The sequence below is a fragment of the Bubalus kerabau genome, chromosome 4 (assembly GCF_029407905.1).
Source record: "Bubalus kerabau isolate K-KA32 ecotype Philippines breed swamp buffalo chromosome 4, PCC_UOA_SB_1v2, whole genome shotgun sequence".
NCBI lineage: Eukaryota > Metazoa > Chordata > Mammalia > Artiodactyla > Bovidae > Bubalus > Bubalus kerabau.
The window spans coordinates 71,232,576-71,255,006 of NC_073627.1; the positions used below are offsets into that span (position 1 = coordinate 71,232,576).

General features: G+C 42.2%; 1 long non-coding RNA gene across 2 annotated transcripts in view; it reads left to right on the forward strand.

Moving 5' to 3' along the window:
- Positions 1-11,512, forward strand: part of LOC129649813 (uncharacterized) — a 55,037-nt gene extending 43,525 nt beyond the window's left edge. For both annotated transcript variants that reach the window (XR_008713299.1, XR_008713300.1), the window contains one exon: positions 11,402-11,512. This is a non-coding gene — a long non-coding RNA (uncharacterized LOC129649813). The remainder of the gene's footprint in view (positions 1-11,401) is intronic.
- The last annotated feature ends 10,919 nt before the right edge of the window (positions 11,513-22,431 follow it).

Here is a 22,431-nt window from a genome sequence, read left to right on the forward strand (position 1 = left end):
GGATGAGATGGCTGGATGGCATCACTGGCTCGATGGACGTGAGTCTGAGTGAACTCTGGGAGTTGGTGATGGACAGGGAGGCCTGGCGTGCTGCGATTCATGGGGTCGCAAAGAGTCGGACACGACTGAGCGACTGAACTGAACTGAACTGAACTGAAAGAGACAAAAGACCTGTATACAGAAACCTACAAGATACTGATGAAAGAAATCAAAGATGACATAAACAGATGAAGAGATATTCCATGTTCCTGGGTAGGAAGAATCAATATTGTGAAAATGACTGTAATACCAAATACAGTCTACAAATTTAATGCAATCCCTATCAAATTACCAATGGCATTTTTCACAGAACTAGAACAAAAAATTTCACAATGCATGTGGAAGCACAGAAGACCCTGACTAGCCAAAGCAGTCTTGAGAAAGAAGAATGGAGCTAGAGGAATCAACCTTCCTGACTTCAGACTATACTACAAAGCTACAGTCATTAAGACAGTATGGTCCTGGCACAAAAACAGAAATATAGACCAACGGAGCAAGACAGAGAACCCAGAGATAAAGCCACGCACCTATGAATACCTTATTTTTTACAAAGGAGGCAAGAATATACAATGGGGCAAAGACAGCCTCTTCAATAAGTGGTGCTGGGAAAACGATTTTGTTTTAAATGTAGTTCATAAGAACATTTGCTTACTGAGTTTTTGCATTATACAACATTAAAGAAGCCCTATAACTTTTGTCTTTATTTCTTTTTAATATAGTTCAATGAAATTATCTGGATTTTGCACCTTGATTGTTACTTTGTAGCATTATGTGAATTTTTAGAAACAACTACCCTAACTATTAACCATTTATTAAGAAGTTTTACTTACTAGCTTTTAAAGTTAGACATGTTTATAGTTCAATACCAAAATGTGACTAAAATGAACAAATCTCATGAAGTATCAGTGGACTCTAGGAAACATGGCATTAAAAAAAAAAAACCTCTGTGAGCAATAGATTTTTAAATGTATTTTCTCCCAAAGGTCAAAGGGTAAGATTAAAATCAAATTTTAAAACTGTGATGATTTTTAACCTTTGAAGGTTAAGTATTTACAAAGAAATAAAAGCTGAAGATGTTATATATATTATGAAAATTAAAAGAAACATAGCAACTTGGCCCATGTGATGAAATAATATTGACTACACACAAAGTTTATAAAGTCTAGTTGTCCTGGATACTGAGATTTGAAATGCAATACAGACTCAGTTAGAAAAAAGAAATCAGCTGATTGAACTTAGGGGAATAAATTCCAAATTCATGAGAAGGCAAAGAATTAAAATCAGCCTCTATAATGTCAAACACATAGTAGGTTCTTAATAAATATTGGGTGCATTGGGAGAAAACAATGCATTTTTCGGTTGGATGCTTAGAAAGGCTTTTAGACTCTTCTTGGTTTCTTTTTTCTTCTTTGGGCACAGCACACAGCATGTGGGAGCTAGCTCCCTGACTAGGGGTTGAGCCTGTGCCTGCTGTAGTGGAAGCATGGCGTCTAATCCAGTGGCTGCCAGGGAAGCCCCTCCTCGTGGTTTCTTGATTGTAGTTATGCGTCCTGACCTGGATTCTGGATGAGAATCACCCATCCACAGGGCAGCTCAATATGAAAACTGGAACAGTCTCTTCTTAAGCAAACCCTCCCCCAACAAGACACTATTTTATACTCAAATGAGTATTTAACATCAATTTTAAACGTTTTCGTGGCCATTTGAGAGTTTAAAAAAATCAGGCAAACCAGTTTTTGGACTGACTTGCCTGGTTACTACACTGCACTGGTCGCCCTGGTAGCTTCTGCAAGCCCCTGCTCATGAGAGGCACTAACTCCTGGAGGTGGGGGTGGGAAATGACTTTGGAAAATGGAAATCATACTGACCTCTTACTACCTCTGCTTCTTCCTTTTCTTCCCTGTTTCTTCCTTAATTTCAACAAAAGCTTTCATTTGTTATATGGAGGGTTTATCATGGAAGAATCTTTCTTTTAAGGAGGAAAAGAGAAAAATAAAATTTAATGTCTAATGCTTGGCTGTTCATTGATATTTTATCTTTATTGTATATGCTTTTCTCTACAAGTTGCAGCTCCAGTACATTAACTTTAGAAGTATTATTTTTATGTGAAGTTTTGTGATACTTCATGGCTGAACCTGACAAAACTAGATTTCCTTTTGCCGGTGTATTAGTCAGGGTCCTCCAGAGAAGCAGAACCAACAGGACACACACGTGCGTGCATGCGTGTGTGTACGCACAAGTTTATTATAAAGAACTGGTTCAGACCATCATGGAAGCTGAGGTTATTAGATCTGCAGTCAGCAAGTTGGAGACTCAGGGGAACTGATGCAGTTCCTGTCCAAATCTGAAGGCCTGAGAACCAGAAACATTGATGGTAGGATCTCAGTCTAAAAACTGGCAGGTCTGACATCCCAAAAGAGCTGATGTTTCGGTTTTAGTTCAAAAGCAAGAAAAAACTGATACAGCAGCTCAAGGGCAGTCAGAGAGGAAGAGTTCTCTCTCAATCACAGGAGTGTCAAGACTTTTTTCTTCCACTCAGGCCTTCAGCTGGTTGGTTGAGGCTCACCCACATGAGGGAGGGCCAACTGTGTTCCTCAATCTACTGACTCAAATGTGAATCTCATTCTCAACCCCACTCACAGACGCACATACCCAGAACCATGTTTGACCAAATGTCTGGCACTCCTTGGTCCAGTCAAGCTGACACATAAAATTAACCATCACAGCAGGTGAGATTCATTATAAGATTTAATGAGTATTGATAGATTTACTTTAAAAAATTATGCTTGCAACATAAGTTCAAGTATACAGTTACAGAGCATTTGAAGATTCAATGAGCCATCTTAAGGGAAAATTAGTTGGCCTTTTCAGTGTTCCCTGAAAAACTATTGTTTCACCAAAAACAATTCTACAAATATTAGCCACTATTTAACTAGTTCACCAGTCCATCCTAAAGGAGATCAGTCCTGGGTGTTCATTGGAAGGACTGATGTTGAAGCTGAAACTCCAATACTTTAGCCACCTGATGAGAAGAGCTGACTCACTTGAAAAGACCCTGATGCTGGGTCTTTTCCTGAAGATGAGATGGCTGGATGGCATCACCGACTCGATGGACATGGGTTTGGGGTGGACTCTGGGAGTTGGTGATGGACAGGGAAGCCTGGCGTGCTGCGATTCATGGGGTTGCCGAGTCGGACACGACTGAGTGACTGAACTGAACTGGACTGAACTAGTTCATTAAATCATCTATCAACCATGCACACATGTTCAGTTGAGTATGTATTTTGTGCCAGGCACTGTGCCAGATGAAGGGTATTCAGATGCCAAAGGAGAGAAACCCACTCCTGTCAGCCAGGAATTAATGTCCTGCCCAGCAGGTGAGGCAGCCAAATACATAAATTAGAAAGTAAAGTTGATTTTTAAATTTTTTCCCCAGATATAACTGACATACAACATTATGTTAGTTTTAGAATGGAGGTAGAGAAAAGATGGTGAAGTAGGACTTGAGCTCACATGCCCTCACAAAAGCACCAAAATCACAACTAGCTACTGAACAACCATAAGCAGAAAAGCCTGGAGCCTACCAAAACCAAGATTCTACATCCAAACACAAAAAAGGCCACAGTGAAATGGTAGGAGGGGCACTTGTGCAATATAATTCAACCCCAAACCTGCAGGGTGGGTGACCCACAAATGAAAATAATTGTATTGCAGAGGTTCTCCCAGAGGAGTGAGAGTTCTGAGTCCCCTCTCAGGCTCCCCAGTTCTTGGGCTGAGGAGGCCATCTCTCGGAAACTGCTGCAAACCACACATAGCAAGGACCCACAGGTAAAGAGTGTCTTGCTGCAGGGACTCTGCAGGCAAGGACTCCTGCATGGAAGCTCCAGAATAATGTGGCTGGGCTTCCTTCACCTGTGACTCTATCCGGTGCTGTCAGTGACTTTAAAATTTTTATTTTATAAATTTAAAAAATTTTATCAATTCAACTCTTATGTATTTTCTCTTAGATGGTTGCCTGTTTGTGTTCTTGTTTGTGGGGAGGTATAGCCAACATTTTTCATCTTGATGGAAATGCATCTTTTGCTTTGTCTTTTTTCCTTACAAGAAAATGATATTAATCTGAGTATTATTTAATTGCAGACATATAGTTGGTCAATAGGCACATGAAAAGAAGCTCAACATAGCTCATTATTAGAAAGAAGCAAATTAAAATCACAATGAGGTACCACCTCACACTGGTCAGAACAGCCATCACTAAAAAGTCTACAAACAATAAATGCTGGAAAGTGAAAGTGAAGTCGCTCAAGGGAGTGGGTAAAAAGGAACCCTCTGCACTGTTGGTAGGAATGAAAACTGGTACAGCCACTATGGAGAACAGTAGGGAGGTCCTCAAGAACCTAAAACTATATGATCCAGCAATCCCACTCCTGGGCATATATCCAGACAAAGCTATAATTCAAATACACACACACACACACACACACACATATAATGGAATATTCAGTTCCCAGTTCAGTTCAGCTGCTCAGTCGTGTCCAACTCTTTGCGGGCCCATGGACTGCAGCACTCCAGCTTCCCTGTCCATCACCAACTCCCGGAGCTTGCTCAAATTCATGTCCATTGAGTCAGTGATGCCATTCAACCATCTCATCCTCTGTTGTCCCCTTCTCCTCCTGCCTTCAATCTTTCCCAGCATTAGGGTGTTTTTCAATAAGTCAGTTCTTTGCATCAGGTGGCCAAAGTATTGGAGTTTCAGCTTCAGCATCAGTCCTTCCAATGAATATTCAGGACTGATTTCCTTAAAGATTGACTGGTTTGATCTTGCAGTCCAAGGGACTCTCAAGAGGCTTCTCCAACACCAGTTCAAAAGCATCAGTTCTTTGGTGCTCAGTGTTCTTTATAGTCCAGCTCTCACATCCATACATGACTATTGAAAAAACCATAGCTTTGACTAGACAGACCTTTGTCAGCAAAGTAATGTTTGCTTTTTAATATGCTGTCTATGTTTTTCATAGCTTTTCTTGAGCAATATTCAATGAATTGGTCATTGAAGACCAATATTCTTGACCAATATTCAATAGAATATTGTTCAGTGATAAAAAAGAATGAAATGTCATTTGCAGTAACATACATGGACCTAGAGATTGTCATACTAAGTAGCTCAACAGGAGAAAGACAAATACCATGTGATATCACTTATATGTGGAATCTAAAATATGACACAAATCAACGTATCTGTGAAACAGAGACAGACTCAACAAGACACAAAGAACAGACTTGTGGTTGCCAAGGAGAGAGGAGGGGGATGACCTGGGAGTTTGGAGTTAGCAGATGCAAACTATTATATACAGAATGGATAAACAAGGTCCTACTGTACAGCACAAGGAATTGTATTCAGTATCTTATAATGTATAATGGAAAAGAAGCTGAAGTTGTATACCTGGAATTAACACGATATTATAAATCAACTATAGTTAAATTTTTAAAAATTGTAACTGTGTATGTTGATGGATGTTAACTGAACTTATCCTGCAATATATTGCATTTTGCAATATATACAAATATTGAATCATTCTACTGTACCCCTGAGAACTAATGCAATGTTATATATTTCTTGCTTAGTCGCTAAGTCGTCTCTGACTCTCTGCAACCCCATGGACTATAGCCCACTAGGTTCCTCTGTCCATGGGATTTCCCAGGCAAGAATGTTGGAGTGGGTTGCCATTTCCTTCTCCAGGGGATCTTCCCAACCCAGGGACTGAACCCACATCTCCCGCATTGCAGGTGGATTCTTTGTTACTGAGCCACCAGGGAAGCCCAGTTTTCTACTGCAGGTCCCTGTTTTCTATTTGGGCATGAAGGAAGGAACCAAGCTGAATGAATATGATTAAGTTCTTGGCCTGAGATGTCCCCCACATGGTCTTGTGTTTGTTTTTCTTTAGAGGAAATGCTAAACCCTAGTGGCTCCCCCAAACACCTGGATTTTAGTATCTGAAAATTTAAGCTAATTAGCAAAACATAATTCCTACTTAATATAGCTTTCATCTGCTCATATCAATCTAATATGATTATTCCCAGTGCCAATTTCAAGTTCTAAATATAGTCTCCTGTAACAGGCAGCTTGCACAGAATCCGCATCTTCATTTCACTAGTTCAACTGCAGATAAGTGTTCCCTTGGCTATTCAGGCAAATCCTTCTAATCCTGGGAATGTGGTCCTTAAGTAACTAACCTCTTGTTGGGGGAAAAAAAAAATACCAGTCCTGGTCTTCATCACATTTCTATACTCTACTGAGCCCAGGTTTGAGCAGTTCCCAGTTTCCTTGCATCTAGAGATTTTAGTTGCCTGTAAGGCTTCTGACTTTTCTTATTTTCCTGGCATGTCTGTTGTGGAACGTCTCACAGTTTTAGCTCATCACCTCCTCCCACGCTCTCTCTTTCTCCTTCTAACCCTGGGAATTAAAGGTATGTGCTCTGCAGTTTCAGTAACCTGGCTTTTAAGTGAGACCGCAGTACAAAATAATAAATGAGATTTTAAACAATGTTTGAAGTGGGTGCGAGCCGTGCTGGACATTTCAAGATGGATATTCTTGCAGAAGCCATGGTAGAAGATGACGAAAGGCAAATGGATCACAGATGAGAGTGAAACAAAAACAAATGAAGAAAGAGAATGAACAGACACAGATTTTAGAAATCATTTTCTATTCCTAATTAGGCTTCATACACCCATGTTTGGTTACTGCTATGGTTTCATTCATGTCTTTTGACCTTGTTAAAAAAAAAAAGAAAGAAGTCACTTTGAGGGACCTCCATTTCAAATCCAGTGTGTGGCTCAATTCACTGATGGTTAGAGTCCAGCAGCCATCGTATACCTTCAGGAAAGCCCACCTTCTTGGTCACTGGGTCCTGCCTGGATCTCATTTCATTACTCAGGACAATATGTCATTCAGGTCTACAGCAGTTTACATTGCTCTAGGTCTGAACACAGGTATGGAGCAACCATAAAATACCAAGAGTGGATGAGGAAACTACAACACTCAGCTCCGGGAACCAAATGGTGGCCAATGTACTAGCCCAGGTATGCATGAACACTGAAAGCCAGAATGGTGCCAAGAATGACAAAGACAGGAGGGAGAGAATGAATAATTACCTACTGGCTTAATGCAGACATTGATTTGTTTTCATAATTTTAAGTGAATATACCAACTCAATGAAAGTGTTGAAAAACCAAATATAATTCTTTATTAAAATAGAAAGTACAGTGAGGTATGCTTTAAAAAAAGACTAACTTTAGGGAACTGGATATTTTCATGGCTCCACTGATGATTTGCTAATTGACAAAGAGAAAACCCACCTTACAAATGGAGAGAGATGGGACTATCATCACCTTAACTCAGGGGTCAAACCGGACATCAGTAATAGCGTGGCGGCCAGGCTTAGTACCCAGCTGGCGTCATGCACGATGCGGCACATGCCCGCATATGTGGAGCATTCTTCAAATGTGTAACCTGAGCCTCATAGAGACTCTACAGGACATATTGAACATGAAGGAATGTGTTAAACCACATGAAGAAAGAATCCAAACAGCTCAGAATTAGGGCATTCTAAAAGACAACTGGCGTAGCCTCTTCTAAAAGTCAGGAGCATGGGAAAGTGGTGTGTGTGTGTGCTATTTTGGATAAAAAGAAACTGAAGACAGACCAACTGCAACATGTGCTCTTTGATTGGATTCTAAATTGGAAAAAAAATTCTATAAAGCCCAGGTTACAATTTGAATATGGACTAGGTATGGGAATTGACTTATTAAGTGGATTATGTAAGGGGATGTTCTCATTTCTGGGGGATGTATGCTGAAGTGCTTGGGGGTGACTGACTTTAAAATGGCCTAATAACAACAGAACACAGATGAAGCAAAGATGGCAAAATAATGACAATTATGGATTAAAGGTATGGGATCATGGGTGTCCATTGTACTTTTTACTATTTCTCTTCATGCTTGAATATTTTATGATAAAAAGCTTTTTTAAAAAAAACCCCATAACTTCATGAGCCAATAATTTCTGAAAATTAGATGTTTCAAAACTAATTCATTTCTCTCCATCCATCTGGACCAGATCCACCTGCCAAATTTACCAAAAAATAAAATAATGAATAAAATACTAATGGTTAATATAAATTTTAAGTAAAATCTGCAGTTTTCACATGAAGTCATCCACTGGCAACAACAAAAGGCAGTAATTTAAACTAAACAACATCAACTTCCCTTTAATTGTCTTTATGAGAAAAAAACAAAAACTTGAATGGTAACAGTGCCTGGTAAATATCAATATAACTGAAAATGTGCTGTTTTTGTTAATGAGTGCATTTTTAAATAGATGGTGTAAAAGTGAAAAGAATCTTGCTAATCTCAAATTATCTGTGTAATCAACTTTTCAGCATGAGTAAGTTGAAGCATAAAGAATAGCTGTCAGTAAAAAAAGAACCACATGTAAGGAACTGCCCATAACTTATAAAGTTATGCCAGTTTACAAATTAATAAAATAATAGCGTAGTGGTATAGTGTTAGTTGCTCAGTCATGTCTGACTCTTTGTGACCCCATGGACTGTAGCCCACTAGGCTCCTCTGTCCATGGAATTCTCCAAGCAAGAATACTGGAGTGGATTGCCATTTCCTTCTCCAGGAGATCTTCCGGACCCAGAGATCAAACCCAGGTCTCCTGCATTGGAGGCAGATTCAATCCCCACATCTATTTTAGCCAGTCAATTTTCCTCCCTGGATGTACATGTACAATATGAGATCAAATATGCAATACTTACATTCTACTGTATACATTTCAATTGTTGTCCAGATTTGGGAGTCAAAGTTGACTTCTGAAATCACTAAAATTCCCTTCCGATAATAATGAGGTGATTATCAACTGGGCAGAATGAAAATAGCACAGGCTTGGGAGTTATGAAACTTATGTGACAGCCCACTCTGCAATGCTCGTGTCCTATACAAACAGTCCTTAGTGTCTTTGGACTTTAATTTCCTTGTTTAAATAGGCCAATGGTTAGAATAAAGACCCTTAACATGGATTGCAAGGGTCTGTGGATCCCCTGAAAGTAAACTATTTCGTGCATATTAGTGTAGAAGCATTTCTCTGAGAAGAGAATGGTAGATAAGACATACAAATTGCAACAACTCTCACTGAAGGGTATTATCTGATTCCCTGTCCCCTGGTCTGGGTTGGCCTTGTGACTCGCTCTGAGCAACAGAATGAGGCAGAAGTGATGGCATGTGACTTGTAAGCCTTGGCCTCGCAGCTTCTGCCCTTGTTCTCTGGGAAGGCTGCCACATGTAAACGAGCCCTGCACCCCTAAGGCAGAGCTGTAGTGCAGCTGGCAGCCAGCAATGACCACCAGACATGTGGCTGAAGCTGTCCTGGTATATCCAGCCTCAGTCTAGCCAAAGATGACTGAAGCTGCCTGAGGGACACCAGACAAAACTAGCCAGCTGGGCCCAGGAAAACAGAATTGTGAGCAAATTAATAGTGTTATAAGCCACAGAGTTTTGGGGTGGTCAGTTATAATGTATTATTTAACTATTCCAAGAGGGTTTTCAGCTTTTATAAAATTCTCTTTATTGAACTTCTGAATTTGAATTCGATTATTTAAAAGGTTATAATTCCTTGTCTCTGCTCTATTAACTACATCATTGGTATGATTTAATGTGGCAAGTCATGTATTCAAATTGCATTTTAAAGTACGTCCTAGAATTACTGAACTGAAGAATCAGCAGGTCTTTGAGTGTATACTTCAAAGGTGTTTTCTACTTTCTTCTTAAAAAAATGTGGAACAGTCCTCAGGCTCATCTTACATTCTTATTTTTAAAGATTAAAGCAATTTCATCTGAAAATTATATTAATATTCCAGTTTGTTATTTCCAGACAAGTGTTTGAACTTATTTAGGTCAGCAAGCATTTGCTCTCAAGTGATCTTATTCTTCAACCCCTTTTAACCAAACTCTGTCCCATCCTTTCTAAAGTGTGAAACAGTTTGAGGGTGTGGTCACCCTGTGCCTTTCCTGCTGACATAACATGGCTGAAATGCCATCCAGCCCTGTGTGGCTCCTGAAGTTGCTTTTTGTCAAATGACCCTCTTCATCATCAGGAATGGTGGACTCCTTCTGGATTTAGTCTTTCTGACTCTTTTCTCACATGTTCTTGACAGATTTTTTGTATCCATGCTTGTTTCTCAGATCATATTTCACATTTATATACACTATTGAAAAACATATCTGATCTCAGCAGCCAGCTTCCTACACAAAAATAGTAAATCTTTTTGGCTGCCCCCTTCCCTTTTCTTCTCTTCTTCCCCTTGGCCCCAGCCCTTGCTTTGGATCATTCACAATTGTAGCATCAGAATTTCATTCTGAGGACTCTCCCCTGCTTCTTTTTGGACTCTCAGACCAGGGGAGACTAAAGGGTCAAAGTCAAGCTTTTATAATTTCCTGAGATATTTTAAAACTCAAACTAACTGAGTGTGTCTGGCAGTGACCACATCCCTCTGGAATTTTCTGATGGCCAGGTGGCCCTCTTCCAGGATTCCTGTCACTTCTGATTTTCCATGCAGGGCCTCTGAGTTGGCCAGAATTAGAAGCAGAGTGTTAATCCTCTCCCTTCTGAAAGATGAAATTATCATGTGGGTTAGTGATTCTCAACCTTGCTGCACACTGGAATCACTTGGGGACTGCTAAGTTGCTCCAGTCATGTCTGACTCTGTGCGACCCCATAGACGGAAGCCCACCAGGCTCCCCCATCCCTGGGATTCTCCAGGCAAGAACAATGGAGTGGGTTGCCATTTCCTTCTCCAATGCATGAAAGTGAAAAGTGAAAGTCAAGTCGCTCAGTCATGTCCAACTCTTAGTGACCCTATGGACTACAGCCTACCAGCCTCCTCCGTCCATGGGATTTTCCAGGCAAGAGTACTGGAGTGGGTTGCTGCTGCCTTCTCCGCACTTGGGGGCAGGGACATTTAAAAAACAATGTCTGGGGCCCCACTCCTAGAGATTCTGCTTTAATTAGAATGGGTAGAGCCTACCCTACCCATTAAAAAAAATTATGGGGTAATTCTAACAGCCAGATATGGCTGAGAACAATAATTAAGGTGAATTATGAATTTATCAGCTGTTCTGAGTTTAGAAAATGAGGCATCTGGCAATGCCAGGGTAGTTGAAGCCCCCATCGCGATGAATCTTAATGCTTCTTTTCTCTAACCCATTAAGCTAACACAGGCAATCCAGTTCTAGCATGTCTAAACAGGATAATGACAACCAGAACTGTGATATTACTTTCTGATTGTTGATATTAATTTCAATGCAGCTCTAACATCTTTAAACAAGACGAAGCTCAACAGCAAAAAAGTTCTTTGAAAAGTTCAGAAGACAGCTGAGGACAGTAACTTTTCTGAAATTCCAAATAAAGATGAACTACATTACTATGGATGGTTTTCCTTATTAATTAAGAGAGTAATTTGACAAAGTGTATTGAAAATGAAAAAATATAGCAATATTTTTTCTCCTTCTTTGGTCGATTTTCAGGATGCTAATTCTGTGTTAGCCAAAAGACAACTGAGATGTAAAATACATTATACTTTTGAAGAATTCTCTCTCACCATATATCACATACACTACTTTTTGGGGCTTAAAATTTTTTTTTAAACATCCCAATTATTATCCCCAAGTATTCAAATGCAATTTTTCATGAGGCTATTGTGCTTTCATGATGTAATTGCCTTGTTTCTATTATAATTAGTGGCAGAACTGATTCGAGTTTCATTCTCAGACATAGGCTAAGTGTCAGCCAGGTTGGGTGCTAAGGCGTGAACAGCAAATCAGTTCTGAATGAGCATCTTCTCAAAGGACCTACTGAGGGCACAGCACATGCTAGGACTACCTTCTCATGATTAGGCCACTCAGTAGGTGGTGAATTCCCCTGCATGCACTGCGGGCATGCAGGGGAATTCAGCTTCCTGTGAATTGGTCATAGGAGATTGATTCCAGAGTTGATCGTAGGAGAGCAATTCTCCTGAATGCTCACTCCAGGAGTAGAAGGCATAGAGAGTTCTGAAACCTTAGCTCTAATCTGTTCTAAGTTACCAGTGTAGAAACTGCTATCTGTGGACAGCAGAAGTCCAGGGGTATGCTTTGTAAAATCCAAAAGAGAAAAACAGCAGAAAAGAATGAGCAGTATTCTCATGCTGAAATCAACTGCTTTCAATCAACCAGGCCCTTTCAGAATCACATGCATTTTGTCAACAATTCAGTTTTGCAAACATTTTGCAATACGGTATCATCTGACAAACTCTCAATAATGTATTTTCCACTAGAGAAAGCACACACGTACAAAACAGTGTCAAATAGCATGAAAGGGTGTGTTCTGAAACTGTGGACACTAAGAAAACTAGTGTTGCTTTTCTTTCCAACTCTAACTCATGCCATCTTGAGCTAGGATTATAGGAGCTAAAAACAATGCATGAGAAGATGGAGCAATGAAAAAGAAACCCTGACAAACAAGAGAGTACAAACAGCAGAGCGAAGACAACTGCTACGAGGTTTCCTAAAATTGGTGCGTGTCTCAGACCCGGACTTACTTTAACCTCTCTCATTTTACTTAGAATACCTAAATACCTACAAATATTTCACCGTGTGTGCGTGCTCACTCAGTTGCGCCCAACTCTTTTTGACCTCATGAACCGTAACCTACCAGGCTCCTCTGTCCATGGAATTTTCCAGCCGAAGAGTACTGGAGCGGGTTGTGATTTCCTACTCCAAAATATTTCACCATTTACTGCCAAATAGCAACACTGAAAATGATGTATACCTTTGTTCTATGTCAGGGCAAGAATTGCAGATACATGCCTAAGTGTTTATACAAGTTTAAATAAAACTTCGTTAGATTTCTGTTCCTACCAAAATTGTGCAGTCTTTCTAAACAACTCTGTTGACTTTTCCTGGAGAAAAGAGAAGACTCCCACTGTTTCAAATTAAGTCCACTTATTAGCAGAGAAATCACTGGTTATGACCAAAGGAAGACAGATTGGGTGCTTCTTCAATTAGAAGTTAAGTATATTCATCTTACAAATAGCTTGCCATCAGTGGCTCAGATGATAAAGAATCTGCCTGCAATGCAGGAGACCTGGATTCAATCCCTGGGTTGGGAAATCCCCTGGAGGTGGAAATGGCACCCCAATCCAGTATTCTTGCCTGGAGAATTCCATGGAGAGAAGAGCCTGGTAGGCTATAGTCCATGGGGTCGAAAAGAGTCAGACATGACTGAGCAACTAACACTTTCTCTTTCAGAAAATAAGCACCTCAGATCTGAGGTGTGCATCCACGATGGCTTTTTCTACCTCTCTCCTTAGTAGGATGAGAAAAAAACATACTTAGTACCCTAATGTTTTGGTTTTGCAAGCAATACAATCAACCTCCCAATTTCATCCTAAACCAGGAGGCATTCCTACTTTGCACAGTTCAACCAGGACTGCACAAATGACTGGGATCAAAAGAAGACATTCTGCCTCTTCACTTGAACTGAGTCAATGTGAATTAATTTAAAATGTCAAACTTGATTTCAATAAAACAGACTTGAAAAACAATACTGTTTGGTTAAGAAAGAGGTTAATGAGGAAAATGTAATCCCCACTCAAATGTCATTGGAATGCAAAGCCACATTTATTTGCATGTGTGGTATCTGTAAAAGGTCCAAGGAATTTTGTTTTTAGTGTTTTGAATTGTTTATAATGTATTCTCTTTTTTTCCATCTACTAACAATTCCCAGAAATGATGAAAATCAAAAGATGGAAAAATATAAATGCATTTGGGTTCTAAGAAAATTACCAGTTGCAACATCTGCTCTAGCCACAGTTCATAAAGCAGGTGATTATGGAGACAATAAAGAAAAATGTTATTAAGTCAGTAAAAAAAGATCTCTTGAACCTTGCCAACTCTGTGATAGCGCCTAGAAGTCTGACACTCCAAAACGGTCCATGCAAAATTTTACAACAAAATTTTCACTAATAATGATGCTCGTTTGAGAGCACAGGGTTCAGATATTCCAGGCTTCAGGACATGAAATGCACTGAGCAATTTCTCTGACCTTGTTATATTTTATTAAATCATTTACCAAAGTGTCAAATAAAACAAATCTATTATTTAAAAATCAACCCTGGAAAGGTCATTAGCTTTTCAACAGACCAGTCTTTCGTCGCACTTTTAGATATTTTTCCGCACATTTCAGGGCCAGGAACTGCTTCATTAAGAGCACTGGGTTTCAAAACAACCCAGTTTCCCGAGGCGGCAGGCAGGGCAGAGCACTGTTCTGGGAGCCACAGACCTCAGTTAACGAGGAGCCAGGGATGTCTTGGCAGAGAGTCCACCCTGTTAATGTTCTGGCCACAGTTCACCTAGTAAGGAGCTGAAACTCTATTGGATAGGATTACCGTTGCTTAAAATTTTATTTAATGCCTTGATCCGTCACTTGAATGGTCTCCCTAGGCCTTCAAATATGCAAGAATGAAAATGAGACAAGAATTAACGTGTTTATAGCCTCTCCTTATATTTCTATTTCTGGTGAATCCTTTCAGATACTGAGAGTGATATAATTCTACAGCCATGAAATCCCTTTGGAAACCTCTATTTCCCCACCCCAAAGTTTTCAGGTAACAGGACTGCCTTTGGAGTAACTCCCTGCACCCTTTCCTGACCTAGCCCATGGGTGTGTCTGGAAGAACCACTGGCTCTTTTGGACCAAACCTTAGCTGGGGTGAGAGGTACAACCCATGAGGCCTCTAAAATCCCAATTACTTCACAGAACTCAATTAACTACTAGAGAATTAATATTTTTTGAGAGTGTTAGCACCATGTCCCTCCTGGGTTCCTGCAGCAGCAGCATCATTTTGGGGCCCTGACTGGGGAGCCGCCTCTATCTGCATCATGGCTGACCTGCAGTCAGAGGGACTAAAGTCAAGGGCAGTCAGTTCCACTCCCACTTCACTGGCAGGAGCCAGTTCACGGTCACACCAGAGCATGGCACAGTGGGGAGGTCTCCCCCTGCAGGGAGGGGCGCTGTGCCCAAGAGCAGTGGGACGGTAGCAGAGCAACCAAGTCCTTCTGGAAAAAATTAATAAGTGACAGATTCAGTCTTGCCTGTGCTCAGGAAGAATTGCTGAGCCAGAGAATCAGCTCCAGAATACTATCTGCAGGTTCAGGGTGTTAGGGTGGGGCTTAGGCAGCAAGGTAGACAGAGGAAGCAGCCCCACTGTGGCTGGGATCCGCATCGTCCATCTAGCAACCAGTTCACACTGAGCCAGGCCAACTTGCTCAAGTAACTAGTTGTTTAGCCTCAGGCTGGAAATAAAAAATACAGTCTCTTAAGTAGCATAGACATAGAAGGGCTGGAGGAACAGCCACCGTGAGAACCCCCACACCCTCTAGGCTGGGAAACAGGCAGTTGGCAATGGGATGGGGCCACTGCCCAAACACCCACCTTTCAGAGCCCTCCTAGGCACCCCCACAGCTGAGGAAAGACAAGTATTTTCCTCTTGTCTGCCTTTCAAATGCCATGTGAATGCATTTCATTATCAGAACCTGCCCTGCATCCTGCCTCTTGCTGCAGATGTCCTGGGAATTCTAGTCCATGTACCCTGGGTCCCCAGCACAAGGAGTTCCACAGGCATGGGCAAGGCCCTCCTCCAGGGACAGTCATCCACATTCTTAGTGGCCTGCCAAGAGGAAGATGTCTGGAACCCTCCGGAGTCCTCTCAAGATGGAGAGTCCCCAGATACACCACTCAGAGCCAGTGTTACTGAGTCACCCTCCTCCAGATCTGATCCCCCCAGTAGCCTTGAGTGTTAGGGGACTGGCTTGGGGTCGGGGGGTGGAGCAGGGTTCATGGAATTAAGGTGGTAAGGACAAGATCTCAGGAGGGCTTTCATCTTGCTCTGCCAGTCACCTTCTCCCCCAACCCCCTTCCCAAGAGTCTACAGACCACTGGTTCTCAAGGTCTGGTCCTGGGCCAGCAGCATCAGCTTCACTTGGCAACTTGTTAGAAATGCACCCCAGGCCTGGTGCATCAAAGCGGGAGTGGAGCCCAGTAATCTGTAGCCTAAAAATGCCCTCCAGCTGATTCTGCTGCATCCTGAAGTTTGAGAACCCCTGCAGTTGGAAATTAGGCATTTCTGGAGCAATAGAAAGTGGAAACAAGGCCCACTAGATTAGCAGTGGTGAACACAGCATATACCTCAGCAGAGGTCCCGGTCAGGCTCAGATAGAGCCTGGGCTAGAGTCCATTACCCCAAAGTCTAAGCCTATGTCCTCTTTCCCTCTGGCTGACCACATGAGATAGGGTTAAAATCATGACCAGCATGAATGCAAGGAAGACAGAGAAGGAAGGCCACATCCAATGTGTGTCTGGCTCAGATAACCAATCCAAGTATCTGGAGTGGAAAAAGAGAACCTTGGTTGATATGCCTGGTGTCATACAGGGCAGGCTCCTATACCAGGAAACAGGAGAGTCACTCTTAACACACAAGACCTGCCCTTTAGTACATACGGTTTAATCAGGGTACTGTCTGCTCCTCTTAGACACTGGTGCAGAGAGGAAGATCAGGGACAGAAGCATTCCTCATCCTCAGGGTCAGTTCCCGAGCTTGGGAATTGGTTTAAAACTATTCTACCTTCCCCTGCTAAGATAAGATACCCTCCCCTCCAAACCCAGACTGAATAAGCAGGCTTCTGCTATATCCCCATCTTCCCATTGCCACCTTCCCCTTGAGGCCTGGGGGTCCATCTCACTCTTCTGTGCCAATCTTTTTCCTGGGGCCTGAGGTCTGACATGATCTCTTATCATGTATTACTTTTATAACCAGGAAAAAACCCACAGTGCTGAGATTTGAAAAACTGAATCTTCATCTCCCGATCTCATTTTCTCTGAGGATCATGCTTAGTGTCAGGTCTGCAAGAGGGCACATACCCTCTAGCTCACCACAGAGCAGCAGGAGCCCCAACTTTGCACCCCAAACTCCAAGAGCATAACACGGATGGGGCCCTTGGATTTCTCTACCACTATCATGTTCACTTTTAAATGTAATCCATGACAAGAAATATATTTTGCATTGTGACTCAGTATACATGTATACACACACATGGGGAAAACTTCTTTTCTATGCCACTTTAAAACTGCCAGTCAAATTTCACATTACTCATTTCATGAGTTATGAATGGATAGCAACCTGCAGTATGAAAAACACTGTTCTGAAGTCCACAGCGTAACAAACACACCACCAGCATCGAGAACAGGCAGCATTAGTAGCACACCGTCGTCATGACCCGCGCTGCTGGGAGCTCTGTGTGTTTGCATATGTGTTACTGTCGTTTCTGTTACAGTTCTAAAATTGCTACAGGCCATAATACCAATTCTGTGTTCCTAGTTTTCCAATAAATACCAAAAAATTACTTTTAATGGATTCATCTTAAAATTTGGCGATGATTTGAAACAGCAGCACGTGTAGATGGCTAAATTCTCATTAGCAGATAAGTGGTTATTTTCTAAGTTTCAACAAACATTTCTGTTCAGTGAAGTTTGGTTTAAATCAAGTAAATCTATATAATCGCATAATGGAGTTTCTCTCTTCTCCCTGTTAAATGACAGTAGTTCACAGACTGGAAACACTTCAAGGATAAAGAATGGGGTTTGAAAGTTGAAACGTGTGCCTTCCCTAATAGAGCCAGACCCTCAGCTGTCCTGTGAGGGAAGCTCAAAGCCCTCCTTCCACAGCTGGGTTGGGTCTGCCTCTTTAGGACCTGCATTCAGGGCTTTGTCACTCAGCACAGTTATGCCTGGCTCAGGACACCAGGTCTTCGACCCTACCCGCGCGCGTGCGCGCGTCATCTGCAGCACAGACAGGCGGACACAGGATACTGCGAGATTGAAACAGGCCTGCCCCACTCCTCGCCCTCCTTCCCCAAATCAAAACCCACCGAAAACACCGTGAAAAGCCAGAAACCTCATGGCTTTAATTACTTCCATTCCCCAAGCTTCATTTGGCACACAGGACACCTCGTATCCCTCCAGGGGTGCGCAGGGGAGGGAGTGCCAGCCCAGCCTGCCTTCCTTCCAAGTCCGCGCCCTCCACTCCGGCAGGGCTTGCGGGCTGGCGCCACCTGGCTTCTCAGAGCAGAACGGGAGGCAGGAGGTCGAGGAGGTGGGCGAGGGGCTGCGGGCACCCAGGAGGCAAGGCGCCCCGGAGCGCCTCCCACTTCAAAGCCCCGGGGCAGCCGGGCAGCTGGCAAATCGCGCTGCGGAAGGAGAGGCAATTACCCTCCTGGGAAACGAAAGACCAAGAATTTCCCCTGCTACTGACGTTAGAAGAGCAGATTCCACAATTAGGGCAGGCCCGAAGCGCAGACATAATGGTGGCAACTCAAAGCATTATAAACAAGCACCGGGCGATTTACGCCTTCATGGGTTCTGCCGGATTTTACCGATTACCTATTCTACACAAACTTCCTCCATCGACCTCCGGGAACGGAAAGACGACAGGCTCTGCTACCCACCCAGCTGAGCACTGGAAAAGGGAGGGCTGTCGAACGGACCCCTTGGCATGCAAACTGGGGAAACCACATGTTCAGTAACTGATGTGAAAATAAAGCAAAAGCCCGGCTGGGAAGTGCTTTCAACATAAAGGCTTTAGTAGAAAAAGCAGTAACAGCCGTAATAAAAGCTGTAATGAATTCTAATACCTGTTCAGTGCCCTATAAATTTGCACTGTTTGAATTTGTGTGTATGGATGTGATGAATTCATAGGACTGGTAACTGGACAGCACTGCTATTAAACCTGGACTGCTTATCAAAATTATCTACCCACCTATTTCAGCAGGTCTGTTCAGGGGGGGATCAAGACCAGTGAAGGTTTTGGAAGCTGTTTTTCCAAGTAAGCATGCAGGTGCACCAAAAGACACATGGATGCATATAACATGCACACATTACGTGCATGTATGGAAATGTGGGTTTGCATTTATTATAATGACTCAGGTACCGTGCTATACACTTTATAGCAGACTTTTACATTCACTTTCCATTAATCCTCACAACATTAGGGGGCATCATTAGTCCCCATTTTACAGGTGAAAAACCTGCAGCTTGGGAAAAATGTGTTGGTGTCTATCACATATTTACTGAAAGTGAGAATGGCTTCGAATCAGAATAAAAGCAGCTATAAAACCAAATATACTTATTCTAGTTCCAGGCCATTCTCATATTCAGCAAATATGTGATGGACACCTTCTATACACCAGTAAAGCACTATGGCCATGAAGATTAAAGACTTGTTCTACTGCCCTTGGGAACGCACACTTGGCGGAAGAGAGAGAAATTACAATCCTGTAGAATATAAACTCCGTAATCAGCCTGAGGCTTAGTGAAGACTTCCTAAAAGAGAAGACACCCAGGCTGAATCCTGAAGGACCAATAGAATGACACACTTCTACCTTGTGGGGGAGGGGGGAGGTGTGCACAGCCTAGGGAGACAGCACATGGGGAGACAGGAAGGCAGAAAACCACTGGTGTCCATCGCCGTTCAGCAGAGCCAGGCTCCCACGTGTGAGAAGGGAAAGTGGCGAGAAAACAGATGTTATGTAAGGAGCATCAAATGCTCACGTTTACATTTTCTTGAAAGTTTGTGGGAAGTGAACGAAAGATTTACAGTAGGGAAATGATATGATCACATTACAGTATATAATGATGACTCTGGTTGCTTCGAGGACAAACTGAAGTGCACACTGGCGGGAGGAGAAATGATGGAATGCTGCAGGCACGGAATGCTGCAGGCATGGTCAGAACCTGTCATTACTAAGGCAGGAGATGGGGATAGGTGAAGAAGCAGATTTGAAAGATAATTGGAGGAACTGGCGATGGTTGCCAGGTTACTGGCCTAGCCCCTGACTGTTATCAGTGCCATTCACAGAGACTAGACCAGACGATGAGTTGCAAAAGGGACTACAACTATATTCCATCTTGAGAATGGTGAATTTAAAAAATCTAAGTACATCTACTTAGGATATGGAAATGCCCTCCTGTACAGGGTTGGATATTCAAGTCTAGCGCTCCTAGAAAAGGCTTGAATTATAGGAAAATCTGCCATCAACATCACCTGTGACCACGGAATGACTAAAAATAATAACAGTGATGATAATAACTGCTAACATGCATCTAGTGCTTACTATTAGATTTTCTCATTTAGTTCTTATAACAACCTCAGGGATACTCCTGAGATTAGATTAGACTGACTACTGCCCAGGGAGAGATTTTCATATCAGCAGAGAAAAAGTTCTAGAACAGGACCCTGAGGATGAGGTTTACAAGGAGGGGCTGGAGAGCTCTAGCTAGAGTTGCAATGAACACCTTACATAATCAGCCAGACTCAAACATGGAAGGTGAGTATCTTTGCTCCAGGACAACAGCCAGGAGTAGTTTTCTGGGCTGGCAGCCCATCCCCACAGATGTAAGGTCTTTGCTGAGGGACACCCCTCAGCCCTAGTGCTGTGTGGGGTTCTTTCAGCCTCCAAGTTGTCAAGGTCTCCCAGCCTGCAGGTGATAGAGGCAGAGACTGCTTCAGTGCAGAGAAACTGCTTGTTGCACTACATACCCCTGGATTCCAGCCAGGCTCATCAAGGTCAATCGAAACAGGAGAAAGCGCCCAGACTTAATTTCCAACATGGCAGACAGTCCCCCACATCATATCTCACATCTAGAAGGTGCTTCCCCAAAGCAAGCAAGAGCAGCTTTACCATCTTATCATTAATAGTGAATAACTCCTTTGTTAGCTCTTCCACCTGCCCCTACTGTTGATAATCTGGGAGTCTGTGTGTGAGGGAGAAGGATCACTTCTTAACATTGATTTACTTTATACATTTGTTAATTATTATGTTGCTTTTGTATTTGATCATGGATTTCTAAGTCTCTTACACTGAGTTCAACACTAAAACAAGTGAGACTTGTCACTGTGTCATTAGAGGAACTATAACCTTGTCCCAAAGGTCCTCGTGGGCTCAAAATTCACACAACAGAGTTGATATCTTTAAAAGAACACAGGTGACAAAGTGCTGACTTTGAGTTTTGCTTTAATTTTGTACTCCTGAAGCCAAGACTATTATATTCTGGTTCAGGTATTGCTGTTCTGAATGAGAAAATGGGGTGAGGAGTGCAGATGGTTGGCTCTTAGAGACCTGTCTTTGTAAAAATTTTCACAAAGGAATGTGGCACAGAGCAAGAAGCAATCCTGGGCTCTCCAGCTGTGCAACCTGGAGAAATCAGCTCTCTGGGCTCCTATGCTCATCTGCAAGAAGAGGGCAGAAGCAACACTAAAGCACTTTGCAAGTTTAACACTCATTGAGTACTTAATACAAGAATAAGCAGGGTGCTGTAGTTGGTTCTGCTGCTCCTCCATCTGCTATGAGTAACGGACTCACTGTATGTTGATACACACAGTAGCATCAGACAACATAAAAACAAATGATTTATGTAGTAACAGATTACCAAGATTAAAAATGAAATATGCATTGTTGTACAGCAGAAACACAACATTGTAAAGAAATTATACTCCATTAAAATTTTTTTTAATGAATGACATATATACATGCATATGTATATACACAAATATATAGCACACACATATAAGTAAATAAAGATTAAAATATGTTTATATAATAAAATTTAAAGTATGTGCAAATAGCTCCAGAGAAACTGGTCCAGACATGCAGCAGGTTGATGGCAAAGCCAGGTGGAAAGTCCAGATTTTCTAACTACTAGTCAGATAATTTGCCCACTGGTCTGGGTGTGGGCAAATTATAAGTCATCAGGTACTGGAAGATTCAGTAAGATTCATGTTTAACGCTCCATGTGTGACACGTTCCCTTCCCCACCATCATCAATAATGCATTAGAAAAAGCTGCATGTGCCGGTGACAGCATGGATCTGCTTTTAAATGGGAGCCCCAAGAATTTACCCCTGCCTTAAATACCAACTCCACATGTAAATTCGCTGAGGAATATTCCGAAAACATTTTTCAGAGGCGATCATAGGAATCCATTTAATGGGAAGTAAGCGAAGAGAGCAGAGAAGGCAATGGCACCCCACTCCAGTACTCTTGCCTGGAAAATCCCATGGGCGGAGGAGCCTGGTAGGCTGCAGTCCATGGGGTCGCTAGGAGTTGGATACAGCTGAGCGACTTCACTTTTCACTTTCATGCATTGGAGCAGGGAATGGCAACCCACTCCAGTATTCTTGCCTGGAGAATCCCAGGGAAGGGGGAGCCTGGTGGGCTTCCGTCTATGGGATCGAACAGAGTCGGACAC